This window comes from Pistacia vera, unplaced genomic scaffold, assembly GCF_008641045.1.
Source record: "Pistacia vera cultivar Batoury unplaced genomic scaffold, PisVer_v2 Contig225, whole genome shotgun sequence".
Lineage (NCBI taxonomy): Eukaryota > Viridiplantae > Streptophyta > Magnoliopsida > Sapindales > Anacardiaceae > Pistacia > Pistacia vera.
Genome location: NW_022196030.1, coordinates 1806878 through 1818879, shown reverse-complemented (window position 1 = coordinate 1818879; position 12002 = coordinate 1806878).

The window sequence follows — 12002 nt, the reverse complement described above, 5'->3', positions numbered from 1 at the left end:
GGAACCCTAGCCATGTGAGTGAGTACAATCCTCATCTACATGCACTCTTGTGGATTGTACAAATTCTTCTTCTTCTTAGGCCACTCAAGTAAGGTGGCGTGCATGTAGGAAATTCTTCTTGATACAGCCCTCATCCATAGAGATGGCAATGGGCCCGAGATTTTTGGGTACCCGGCCCGGCCCGGCCCGAAAAGGCTGGGATTTACCCGTAGGTGACGGGCTTGGTCTTGGGCCTGGGCTTGATTTCAAGGCCCGACCACGGGTACGGGCCGGGTATGGGTATATCTTCAGGCCCGGCCCGGCCCACAAATTGTACTGTCTATTTTACTAATTTACCCTCATACTATATGTTTAATTACAGTATTATCCTAAGTATATATATCTAATTTTCCCAAACCCTAACCTCTAACCTCTTTCTCATCCCATTCCCTAACTCTCCCCACGCCCCACCTGNTGGTTACTGTTTTTGCAGTAGCTTTCAGCTGCATTTGGTGTTTTTCAGTATTGAGTTTGCAACTGGTAGTGCAGATTTCTAATCAGATTTGGTGAACCTGATTTTTCGATGGTGCCAACTTGAATTCTAGTTACTGATTTTGCAGTAACTTTCTGCAGCAACTAGTGTTTTTTAGTATTGGGTTTGCAACTAGTAGTGCAGATTTCTAATCAAATTTGGTGAACCTGATTTCTTTTGTGAATTTTTTTTTTATATACTGAAACTGTTGACTGATGATTTTTGATGATTGCCACTGATAATGCATGTTGGTGAAGTGAATGTTGATGAAAGTTTGGTGAAATTGATAGTGAATGATTCTAATTCTGTTGGCTGATAAGTTCTTATGGTTGAAAATGTTAATGAATGTTGATGAAGTGAAGTGAATGTTGGTGAAGTGAATGTTGATGAAGCTTGGTAGTGCAAGATGAATGTGTTGTGAATCTGGCAGTAAAGAATCAATGTTGTGCTGCTAGTTGTGCTGCTACGTTGTGAAGTTGGCAGTACAGAGTTAGAATATGTTGTGAATATGTTGTGAATTTGGCAGTACAGGATCATAATCAGAATTAAGTTGATTAAGCTGATTAAGCTTGGTAGTGCAGGATCAGAATCATAATTAAGTTGATTAAGCTGACATTTTAGAATCAGAGTTAAGCTGCTGTATTGTGAATTAGAGTTGATAGTGAAGAATCAGAATTGAACTATTGAGTTGTCGATTTTGCTAATGACTGAAACTGGGAGTGAAGACCCTAAACCAGGTTTGGTTTGAGGGGAGATGTTGATATAAGAGGATGAAAGTGTAAAATTGTTAAGTGTTTGGATGTTTTTGATAATAAGCCAAGTGTAGAGATGGCAATGGGCCCGAGATTTTTGGGTACCCGGCCCGGCCCGGCCCGGCCCGAAAAGGCTGGGCTTTACCCGTAGGTGACGGGCTTGGTCTTGGGCCTGGGCTTGATTTCAAGGCCCGACCACGGGTACGGGCCGGGTATGGGTATATCTTCAGGCCCGGCCGGCAAATTGTACTGTCTATTTTACTAATTTACCCTTATACTATATGTTTAATTACAGTATTATCCTAAGTATATATATCTAATTTTCCCAAACCCTAACCTCTAACCTCTTTCTCATCCCATTCCCTAACTCTCCCCACGCCCCACTTGCTGCCCTTCCTACATATCTCTCTCTCGGTCTCTCCATTTGCGATTCAGCCAATTCTGCAATCTGTCGCAGTGCCGCCTGCGTAGATAAAAACTCCTCCGTGCTACCTTCCAGCATCACCTCCGAAGAGTCCTCCGAAAAACTCTAAACCCAGGTTGGTTCTCAGTCTTCTCTTCCATTTACTAGCTTCAATACTACAAAACAAACATGGGTTTCAAGCATAAATACTTGATAATGGCTATTTTTTAATGATTTATTTTTCATTTTTTTGGCTTCAGCTCACTGTTAAGGCCTGCTTGTTTCTTGAAGTTCTTAGTGCTAGAATTGTTATTTGTTTGAAATTTTGCAAAACAAAGTTGTGAACGAAGTTTAATGAAGTGGGTGATAACTTGGTTGTTAGATGTTATTTATTGTTTGAATCATTGTTTGCTGTCAATGGTTTGATTATTTGATTTGAATTTTCGAACACAGGTTTGATTATTTCTGTTTGAATTTTTAGACTGGGTTAGTGTTTCTGGGTTCGGCATATTGATGGTTGCATGCTAAATCTAATGTTTCCATGATTCCATCCATGGATTAGTGTTTCTGAAATAGCATTTTAACAGAATCACTGAATGCATAATGGCCTGTGTAATTGCTCTGTTGTTTAAGTAACCTTTAAATGTCATTATGTTCCAATATATTTTCTCTGATTATGCAATAATTTTGGTTGTGGCTTGTAATATCTGTATGTTTTGAAGCCTTGATTTATCACTTTAACTGAATATTCAAAAGAAGCAATGCTTGAGTAACTAAATTTAACTTAATTACGTTATACTGATTGCGTTACCGAGCATATCGCATTTCGTCTTTGCTCGTGGAGTTGTTGATTGTGTAGCTGATTTTGCAGTATGACATTGATATTTGATTGATTATATTCACTTGAGTTAGCAAAGAAGATTAAAGGTAGCAGATGAATTAGCCTACATTTCACTAAAAGCATTTACAGTTGAACAACTTGAGTGTTGTATGATCAATTCAGGTTGCTAATTACGTGTGATTAAGGCTTAGGATGCTTAACAGATGATTGAGTTCATTTTCGTTTTATAATTAGATGTATCTTCTTTGCACTCATGTGCTTGTTTATTTATTGATATGAATAAACTTAGTTTAAGCTTCCAGTTGTAATTTATGAAATCACATGTTATCTGCATATGCATGTAGCTTTGAATACACAGAATTTATAATGTGAATAAAGTTTACATTTTCACGTATCTATCATTAATTATATTATATACTTTAGGTTTTATACATGATTATATAAGGATATCAATCACTGGACTTCATCATTCTGAATTAAGTATAAATAAATACCTTTTTTAGTCAGAAAATATATTTTAGATTACCACCATTACAATAAAAAAAAAATAATAATTAAAAAAAACCTTAAATAATTTATATATGACATTTATGTTTTATGTCGGTGAATTGGGCATTCTGTCCATACTTCAAATAATTGACAATTGGGACATTGTAGGCCATGCAATTCGTTAAAGTCTAAAGCTAACCACTTTACTGATAAATATTATTTTTTAATAAATTAATATGACATATAATCTCATTTAATTTTATTTTGTAATGTTATTTGATATTCATACTTTTTGTTCATTTTTTTAGGTTTCAACATGTCAATTCAAACTTCTTTACTTGGTAAACGAAAAAGCTTAGAGGAGGAGATGAATCTACCTTCTGACTCATCGAAAAAATTGTTGACTCCGGATCTGATTGGAAGTAATCAAATTCAATCCCCAATTGCTGATACTGAGGAAGAAATGAATGAAGAAAATGGCCCCCTTAATGATGTTGACAGTTGCAGCCATACTATAAAGACAAAATCAGTTGTATGGCAACATTTCAAGAAAATTAAAGTTGATGGCAAGGATAAAGCAGAGTGTAACTATTGTCGTAAGCAACTTGCTGGTGGTTCCAAAAACGGGACAAGGCACTTGCATGCACATATTAAAATTTGTCCAAGGCGAAAGTATGGAGATGTATCACAGAAGATTCTGTCGATGACCCCGGGAGAGGATTCAAGTTCAAAGTCACAAATGACCTTAACTTCGCATCAGCTTGATCAAGAGTCGGTGAGAAAGGACCTAGCAATGATGATTGTTCTACATGAATATCCTTTGAGCATGGTTGATCATTACGGGTTTAGAAAATTTTGTAACAACATGCAACCGTTGTTTAAGGTTGTGAGTAGAAACACTATTAAGAAAGACATATTCAAGATGTATGATGTAGAAAAAGAGAAGACAATGAAATTGTTAAACAAAAACCGGAGTAGGATTGCTATCACTTCGGATTTGTGGACTGCCAGCAATCAAAACAAAGGATATATGACGATCACAGCGCACTTTATCGACAACAACTGGGTCTTACAAAGTCGACTCATAAGGTATTATCTTTTAAGGTTTTATCATTCTTATTTTTTAATACAATTTTTGTAGTTATATTAATAATATTTTTTATGTATAATTAATGTTACAGATTTGTATATGTGCCTTGCCCACATACTAGAGATGTGCTTGCTGCGGCATTGATGGACGGCTTTTATGAGTGGAATATTGATAGAAAGTTGTCGACATTGACGCTTGATAACTGTTCCACCAATGATGCAGTTGTTGAAGATATCTTGAACGAACTTCCAAGTGCCTCACTTATGTTACGTGGTTCATTGTTTCATATGCGTTGTTGTGCGCATATTCTGAATCTAATTGTACAAGATGGATTATCGGTGATTGGACAAGCAATTGCAAGAATCCGTGAGAGCGTTGGTTATTGGTCAGCATCTCCTAAAAGAGAGCAAAAATTTGTTGAAGCAGCACGTCAAGAAGGCATTGAAAGTACAAAGAAGTTGGCTCTTGACTGTAAGACTCGCTGGAACTCAACTTATTTAATGCTTGAAACTGCTTTCATTTACAAAGATGTGTTTTTTCGTTTAAAGCTTCGTGAGCCAAAATATAGATGTTTGCCAACTGAGGAGGAATGGGAGTTGGCAGAACAAGTTTGTTCAAAGTTGAAAATATTTTATGTTGCTACAAACTTGTTCTCTGGAACAAAATATCCGACATCTAATATTTATTTCCCAAAAGTTTGTGAAATTAGAATTGCATTGTCTAATTGGCTCAGATGTGGGAATGATTTGATAAGGAATATGGCAGCAAAAATGCTTGAAAAATTTAACAAGTATTGGGATGTGATTAACGGTGTCTTGGGGGTAGCGAGTCTTTTAGATCCTAGATACAAAATGAAATCGTTAGATTATTTTTTTCCCCGGATCTATGGAGTTGATGGTAAATATCATATTCTGAGAATTCAAGGATTATTATCAGATTTATTTAATCAATACCAATCGAAGCAAGGAAGTAGTCAACCTCCTCCCAATGCAGCACCTTCTTTGCAGACTAATATTCCTTGTAGTGAGGACGATGGGTCCGTTAGTGACTTTGAGATGTATATTGCACAAGAATCAAATGTTGTTGAAGGAAAGTCAGAACTAGATTTTTATTTAGAGGAGAAACTTTTGCCTGGGACTCCTAACTTTGACATATTGGTTTGGTGGAAGACAACTGGGCCTAAATATCCAATCCTCTCTTCTATTGCTCGAGACATCCTTGCTATTCCTGTCTCCACAGTGGCTTCTGAATCTATATTTAGCACGGGTGGGAAGGTAGTAAGCCCACATCGCAACAAACTTCATTCAGATACATTAGAAGCATTGATGTGTGTTCAAAATTGGTTACAGGCGGATATAAAAGGTGATTAAATAAAAGTTTTATTTTTTTAACATATTTGTCTTATTGTCTTTAATATATATTTTTTATTTCTTTAACGTATTTGTCTTAATATCTTTAATACATTATATTTTGCATTCTTATTAGGTCAACAATCATGTTCGACATTTTTTGATGACACTGATGAGGAAGAAGATGAATTATAATGACAAAGAATAGGTATGCAATTGGTTAAATATTTAGTCTTTCATGTGTTATATGCTTCTTATGTATTTTATAATTGCATAGAGGTGGACTTACCCGACTGGAGCTTGCAAAACTTAAAGAGACAACAACTTAGAAATTTGTGATAGATTTTACTGTTTTGTATTTGTTTAGATTTTACTATCTCAATTTGCTTGTTACTCTTATGGTTATGTTATACTCTGAAAATGGATGAATGCACTTTGTCGAATGTTATTTATATATTTGTCGAATGTTATTTACTTATTTATGTTATTTATATATTTGTCGAATGTTATTTTTGGGATGTTCCAATTTTGCATATATCATAACAAGTATATAATTTGTTTGGGAAATAAGAAATAAAGCTTAGCCTTGGCTACTCCAATTTCAAAATCAATTTACAGAGGCAGATAAATTAGAGTACTTGGTCAAGTACTATATCTATATTCATGAAGCTACAATTTTGTTACACTGCAAAAATGATGGCAAAAAAATACGGGCTTGGGCCGGGCCTGCGGTCCTAAAAAGCCCGTCGGGCCGGGCCGGGCCTGGGCTTTGTTTGTCACACCCGCAGCGGGCTTGGGCCTGGGCCATCAGGTCGGGCTTGGGCCTGGGCCAAGGGGTACTCGGTCCCGGCCCAGCTCATTGCCATCACTACCGGTGCAGGTTTTCTCCTTCTGAGCCCCAAAGGGGCTCGCGTTCACGGCATTCTTCGATTCGGATTCAAGGCAACCAACAATGAGGAAGAGTATGAAGCTCTACTCGCTGGGTTGTGGTTGGCCAGAGAAATGGGTGCAACTGCGATCAATGTCCACAGCGACTCCATGTTGGTCGTTAACCAGATTTTAGGGGAATACCAAGCCAAGGAAGAAAACATGATCCGTTATCTGAAAGAAGCTAAGGCTGCACTCGAGTCATTCAAGCAATTCATAATCACTCAGATTCCCAGAGATAGCAACTCTGTGGTGGACGCCCTGGCAAGAATAGCCTCATCGTTGGACTGAGAAGCACCGGATAGCATTCCTGTTCGATTCGTCAAGGCCCCAAGCATTAGTCTGATCGAACATGCCGTGAATGTTATAGAACCAGATTCCTGGATGACTCCCATTTTCCAATACCTCAAGGATGGGATCTTGCCTGATGACAAGGTCGAGGCAAGGATTCTATGAACAAGATCTGCTCGTTACACCCTAATCGGGGACCAGCTGTACAGGAGAGGATTTAGTGCCCCTCTCCTTCGATGTGTAACCAGCGAAGAAGCAGAATACATCATGAGGGAAATTCATGAAGGGATCTACGGTAACCACACTGTCGCACAATCTCTTGCGAACAAGGTTGTTCGTTAAGGGTATTATTGGCCCCGAATTCAAGATGACGCCTACAACTTTGTCAAAAGGTGTGATAAGTGTCAGCGGTTCGCGAACATACCGCGAGCTCCCTCCCACAAACTGATAACCATGACTAGCCCCTGGCTTTTTTTCCATGTAGGGGATCGATCTCATCGGTCCCATGCCAGTCGGGAAAGGGGGAGTCAAATATACCGTGGTTGCGGTAGATTACTTCACCAAATGGGTAGAAGCCGAACTGCTAGCCGCGATCACGACCAGAAAGCTCAAAGACTTCGTTTTCAAGAATATTGTGTGCCGCTTCGGAATTCCTCATACCCTCATCTCAGATAATGGGAAGCAGTTTGACAACGAGGAATTCAAACAATTTTGCAACGAGCTGGGCATCCATAAAAAAATATCCTCAGTCGCAAGACCGCAAGCAAATGGCCAAGTTGAAGCTGTCAACAAAACCATCGAGCACACTCTGAAGGCCAAACTTAGCGCAGCCAAAGAAAATTGGGCCGATGAGCTCCCCGAAGTCCTATGGGCGTATAGAACAACTCCAAGAACCTCCACCTCAGAAACACCTTTTTTGCTGGCATACGGATGCAAAGCTATGATCCTTGTAGAGGTAGGAACTGGTTCACTTTGGAGGGACTTGTACAATAAGGCCGACAATGAAGCACTTATGAGAGCAAGCCTAGACCTTGTTGAAGAACATCACAGCAAGGCTTTGCTAAGCATAGCAGCCTATCAGTAACGCGCGAAGAAGTTCTTCGATTCAAAGGTCAGACGAAGAGACTTTCAGGTCGGCAACCTTGTGTTAAAGGAAGTTCTTCTCGGTACCAGGGAACCAAGTGTGGGAGTTTTAGGATCGAACTGGGAAGGTCCATACCGCATCGACAAAGTAATTAGACTGGGGACTTATCATCTCAAAAGGATGAACGGTTCCAAAGTACCCCGAGCTTGGAATGCTGAGCACCTTCGACCATACTATCAGTAATTCCGAACTTAGTTTTCCTTGTAAATTAATTTCTGATTTTTGTAAGTCATTTCCTTGTAAAGTGTTATCTTGTGCGTTTGTAACAATCTTTGCATGTGATCTTTTTTGTGCCAATGTGTTATGTTATCACACTTATTCAATAAATGTAAGCAATCAGGAAGTACTCATGTATAATAAAGCGAACAGAAATTGTAAAAGTCAAAATGTATTTCATTAATGAGGAGTACAGCAGGCAAAATGGCATCACTATAAGCCCTAATCTGGCTCCTAAAGGAATGACCTTGTCGTCCTAGGGCTGGTCGACTAAGGGTTTATCTGAGGCATGTCTCGAACCTCTTGCTCGGGAGGCTGCCGCTTCATCGTCTTCCTGCGCCATAGACATAAGTGTATCCCGCCAGTCTTCTAGGAGATTGGACATATCAAGTCGCAGATTCTTCGATCGCAGGGCATTGATAGACTCGATCGCTTATTCGGCAACCTTCTCCTCGACCTCTGCTGCTTGATTCTGCATCTCCTCTGCCAAGGAAGCAACTTTTCCCTGACTTGCCTGAAGTTCAACTTCAAGAGCTTGCCTTCGCTTCTCTAAAGCTTCTCTCTCTTGTTCTGTTCCCAAGGCCTGCAGAGAAGTCGCTTTGAGCTCCTGGTCCTTCTCCCCGGCCTCCTTGGAGAGTCTGGCAATGGTCCTTTGTAGCTCCTTTACTTCCTCTCCATGCTTCTTGAGCTGCGCTTTTTAGAAGTCCACCATGCGAAGAGTCGCGTCCCTTTCATTCAGGTACCGGTTCGCCAACTCAAAAGATAGGTTTCTCTCTGTTTCGGTAGCTTCTAGGCTTCGCTTGAGCGTTGCGTTCTCTTCCTTCAGAGCGACCTCCCCCGTTGCGGCTCCCAGTTGAACCTTCTCCAGGGACATTTGCATGGAAAGAAGGGCCTACGAACAAAGAAAGATAGAGTTAGCTAATCAAAATGAGCTAAAGGTAGTCCTCGCCGAGGACAGTTCGTTCACCTTGCTTAAGTGTTAGACCAATGTGGACATCAGGTCCATGTTGCTGGAGTTTACGAACTACTCAAATGATTCTGAGAGTCCGTATTCCAATAAAGTGTAGACCACCGGCTGCAAGTACTCCGACAGGTTCCCCAACGAGTCCAACACTAGAGTATCCTTCTTTGCGCCTTCAGCAGTGGTCATGTCGTCCATCGATTCCTTACCTGACCTTCTTCCGACGTCCTTCTGTGACCTCTTGGGCTGTTTTCCCTCAGATTCGGTCTCTGACTCTTCGACCTGAATCTGCCTCCTCTTCTTTCGCTGAGGCATTGTCTTCAGCCTCGGGCGAGCAGGCGACGGCTGGGAGACCTTCGTGGTTTGTATTGGTGTGTCCTCTGATGGCTGTGGCTGAGAAGTTCTGACAGGTTGCGCCGGTTGGCAAGATGTTGAGCCTTCAGCCAGGGGAACGGTCGGAGCAGTATCGGTCGCCTTAGCTTTTCTTGACCGAGGAAAATTGAACGGCCTTCGTCGCAGTTGCTCTGACTCCTTCGGAGGCATGGTCGCTGCATGCAGAGCATCGTTAGTAAAGGTATTCAATTTCACGACCAGAAAAGGATCAGTTAGCAAGACTTACTCAATGGGGGCTCTAACGACGCGTTTGCATTGAAGAAACCATATTTTCGCAAATTCGCGGTCGTCACGAGTTTCTTCGCATCGCGCTTGTCCTCAGGTAGGGAGCCAAAGTGCACGATCCTACTTCTATCGAAGAGCAGCCCTAAGTCGGTCGTCTTGTTAACTGTCAGAAAGGAATCAGGTCGTTAGAAAGAGTACAATTCGAATGTAATGAATTTGTCAAAAAAAAAAAAAAAAAGAAGAAAAAGAGGCCTACTCAGTTCCTGGAAGCTGCAATGGCCATCATAGCGAAAGAAGAAAAACTTCGTTTCGTAGGCCCCCGCATTGCTAGGATAACTGTGTATCCCGTCGGCGATAGTAGGTCGCCTGGACAAGTAATAAAAATCCTTGTCCTCGCTCTTTTTCAAAAAATACGAGCAGCTGAGCTCCATCGCGGTCAGCTCGCCCAGCCCGTTCTCCTAGTACATTGCAACAACAATGATGTACGCGTTCGGAGTCAACTGCATCGGCGCGACCCCAAAGTGGTACAAAAACGACCTGATGAAAGGGTAGAAGTCCCCCACCCTTGATGATCTCCTCGGAGATCGCGGCCAGGCCACTTGACGGGTATCGCGATGAGTGTGTCATGTCGTGGAAAACGTCAACCTCGATACCATACTGTTTTATTACCCTCTAATGCTGTCCTCGGTAAGTATCGAGAAGACCTCAAGAGGGATACTCAGAGCACCCTCCAGGAACGAGCCAGTTCCCTACTCGGATCTAGTTGTTTAGGGGTCCATTTTGCCAGTCTGCAAAAGCGACAAGCAGAAGGGTCATTTGGCCGTCGTGCGCTATTTCGTACAATGACGTGGGAGGAAACAAACTCCCTAAATTTGAGCCATCATTCATGGCTCGAACCCGACGTAAGCATCTTGTCTCCAATGGGTTACTGGAAGACTGACGCCATTTAACCATGAAAATAATGAAACAACGACAGAGAAGTTCTTACCTCTCTAAGTATGAGAACAGCTTCTGCTTCAAATGTCGGAAAAATGCAGGTTTGGAAGACAAAGGTTCTAGGTTGGCGAAAATCTTTTGCTCTCTGTGAAAAAGGCTCTAGTGACATTGCCTGAGAACGATTCGAGGTTTTTATAGAGTGTGAATCGGCGTTTAGATTTCTCGTTATCAAAATGGCGTTTGGGCGGCAAAGGTTTCTTACCGTTGATCACGGCCACATGTTGCTCATCAGCAGGGAAGAGTGAGCGTCACGACTGGATAAAGTCAAACCTTCATCTTTCCCGTTGAAAAGCTCAAACGACAGCCATATCTCTTTTAGAGCATTAATTGCATCTCAAATCCACATTTAATGCTCTGATAAGGGGCGTCTTTCCAACATATAATGCATTTAATGTTCTGATAAAGCACACTGTGTCAGCACATAACGCATTTAATGCGTTTGGCTGGCACTTATCACGCACAGGGCACATCTGTCAGCGCAAAGATTGCTTCATTAAATGCACCCATATCAAAAGAACAACAGGTGACGTCTGACGAAATTAGGTCGCTCGTCCCCTGCAAACAATGAACATGCAAGGTCGTGTTCACAAAAGTGCCATCCCGACCTACTTTCAAATAGGCCAGGATTTCCAGAATTTCCAGAAATCATCCAACTGCGGCATGACTTGTAGTTTCCAAGGTCCAATCCTCGAACCTTAAAAACTAGGGGACTTATGTTTTGCCTAAAAAAAATAAGGGCTGACGTAAGAACCAATCAGCCTGCAAGAGTCAGATCATGGGTACAACCACAGCCTGCTTCCGTCAGAATAGTGGGTGCGCGTCAGGCCAGCCAGAAGCTGTGGTGATCCCACGTGTTCAATCCCTGCTCTAAATCGCACAAATCACGCTGGAAGGTGGGCAATCTGACATAAAGGAGGATTTGCACGGATAATCCCACCAACTTACAGATTTAGTGATCATTGCCTCAATGCATCCCACTATAAATTGGGAGCTTCTCTCTCATTAAAGGGGGATTCGCACATTTTTACACTTGATTAACTACTCTCTCTCTCCCTAGAACTTTTAGCATTTAATACCTTGTAATATCATTGTAAAGTCAGTCAGCTAAAAGCGACCTGACCCTTATCATCAATATAAGCATCAGTGGACCTAAGACTTACTACCTTAGCATCCGAACCATTTTAAAAACTGTCCCCATTGCATTTACTGTCATTTTCCTTTACATGCATGTGTGTCTTTTGGGCCAGCTCAACATTTCACACGTGTGTTTCGTTGGTGTAAAAATCACGTACCAACAACATATATTTTTAAAAATAAATTAAGTATTATTATACTGATATGCGTGCTAAGATGAAGTAAATATAACAATCTAAAAATGTTGATGATAATTTACTCTAATTTAAAAAACTTTTTT